We start from the raw sequence: 2414 nt of genomic DNA on the forward strand, positions 1-2414 counted from the left end.
TGTTTTCATGATGCACATTTTCTTTACATAAAACTCTCTCTTATACATGAGTTGCTGTGGATTTGTTTCTCCAAAGTACCCAGACTAATACAGTCATAAAGTAATTCTACTAATAGTGTCATTACTTTAGCTAATAGTCTAGACTTTAAAACACTATCGAGGAAAGGAAATTATGCATCTATAGGCCAGCTTTTCTGATAGCGACACACACATTTTTAACTTGCACAGATTAAATGCTTAAGTGACTGGGTGCTATTTATATGAACTATGAACGTTGGGGATAGGGCAAATATGTCAAAAGTACTCATTCACAGAGACAGAACCGTGCCTACTGGACTAACACAGCTCATAAGAAAGCAAGGAGGGCATTACACTAGTAAATCCATGGCAGTTCCAGGCCACCATTCATTGAGCACCCTCAAAGAAGAGAACCTAATCGAGAACCTTGGGATGGCAGTCATCTGCTTTTCCCACACTAGGGCATCTCAGCTTGTGTGAGTCCGGGTAGACTAGAGAAACAAACCCATAGAAACTCATATGTGTATCAAAGAGTTTTATATAAAGGGTAATTGAACATTGAGAAAGCATCCCAACTCAGTCCAGTCCAAGCCCATAAGTCTGATATTAGCCCATATATCCGATACCAATCTATAAAGTCCTCTTTAGACTCACGAAATGCTTGCAATGATGCTGAATGCAGGATGATCACAGGCCAGTGTGTAGAAAGCCTTTGGATCCAGTGACATTGTAAGCATCTCAGTGCTGGCAGGGGTCTCCATGTGGCTTCTCTAGTCCAGGGTTCTGGCTGCATCAGGGTTGGTCCATGTGGCTTCTCCTCAGGATGTCTCCCAGGGAGTCAGCCTTGTCAGTAGAGTCTCCAAGGGAGTGAGTAGAGTGAGAAGATGTCCCACCTCCAAGGAGGAAATACAGGATTTCCCAGAATTATCAGGAGGCCACGCCCACACAGAGGCCTCATTGGTCATCTCTTGATTGACAGGCCAGACTCCACCCCTTTACTCCTAATCCTCTCAAATTGACACCAGATTATGTAACTACCACACAGCCTTAAGCCCCAGGGAGCATGTCAGTTCCTAATTCTGCTACAGGTGAGTCTGAGGCAAAGCCCAGTTCACACAGTGGGGTGTCCAAGTAGAATCCTGGTGTGGCCTATGAAGGATGTTGTAGGACTCCAAAGGACAGAGTCTAGAACTCCAGGAGTCTGTAGCATATGACCTGGGTCATCAAGGGCTGAACAGAAACTAGGTCAAGGTGTCTAATTAGGTACATAGTATTGGGTGTATTTGCCTCTTGAGTTCTGTATAAGGATTGGTAAGCATTCCAACCCCCAACCCCCATGACAGGTTACTCCCCTAGTTTATCCACCATCAGAAGTATAATCCCCAAGACACAGTGTCCTCCCTTCCCGCCCACTCCCCCCCCCCTACACACATCTTCGCTGATCCCTCCTGTTGTGGTGCTTGCTGATTTGGGGGTGACTTTAGCACCCTGTCATCTGGCAGCAACTGAATGTCCTTCTCCCTCTCCCCCATCTCCAGAGACTGATCCCAGCTGCACTGAGGTCGCCTCTGTGGAAGTGGTTTGTAAGACGGACATATCAAGCGGGTGATAGATGGTTCCTGGGGTGCACTAGGCGGACTCTCTACCTCGTTTCTTGGAAGCCTGGAGTAGATTACGAGATTGGAGAGCAGACCCTCCCTTCATCTTGGTGTGTGCACGTATAGTCGTGGAATTATACAACGTTTGTTCTTTTGTGACTGGCTAACCTCATTCAGTAGAATGGTTTCCCGGTCTCCCGGTGTCATAAGGTGATTTCATGGCTGCATGACTATTTTTAGGGATGCATATGTGTGTATGTACCAGAGTTTCTTTTTAAAAAAACAACAACTGTTTTTCTTGGTTTTAATCATTTTATTGGGGGTTCGTACAGCTCTTATCACAATCCATCCATCCATCCATCCATCCATCCATCCATCCATCCATCCATCCATTGTGTCCAGAACACTGGTACATACATATGTTGCCATCATCATTCTCAAAACATTTTCTATTTGGCCCTTGGCTCCTACCAGGCATCTCACGCCCTCCTCGCCAACGATTTTAAACACATGGAGTCTTACCTCTTCAAAATACAACGAGTACCATTGGGTCACGTGTGCCCATGGGCACGTCAGGCCAGGTTCTGATGGTGAGCCGGGAACCCTAGTGGCGTAGTGGTTACTTGTTGGGCTGCTCACTGCAAGGTCAGTGGTTCAAAACTACCAGGCACTTCTTGGGAGAAAGATGAGGCTTTCTACTCACGTAAAGAGTTCGAGTTTTGGAAACCCACAGGGGCAGTTCTACCCTGTCTTTTAAAAAAAATCAATTTATTGGGGCTCATACAATTCATCACAATA

The 2414-nt window shown here is 45.8% G+C and overlaps 1 protein-coding gene across 1 annotated transcript in view; it reads right to left on the minus strand.

The window, feature by feature from the left end:
* Window positions 1-2414, minus strand: part of BCL3 (BCL3 transcription coactivator) — a 32984-nt gene that overhangs the window by 29836 nt on the left and 734 nt on the right. The gene's annotated exons all lie outside the window — the stretch shown is intronic.

Source organism: Echinops telfairi, unplaced genomic scaffold (genome assembly GCF_000313985.2).
Source record: "Echinops telfairi isolate 266 unplaced genomic scaffold, ASM31398v2 ScPeMD7_655;HRSCAF=1070, whole genome shotgun sequence".
NCBI lineage: Eukaryota > Metazoa > Chordata > Mammalia > Afrosoricida > Tenrecidae > Echinops > Echinops telfairi.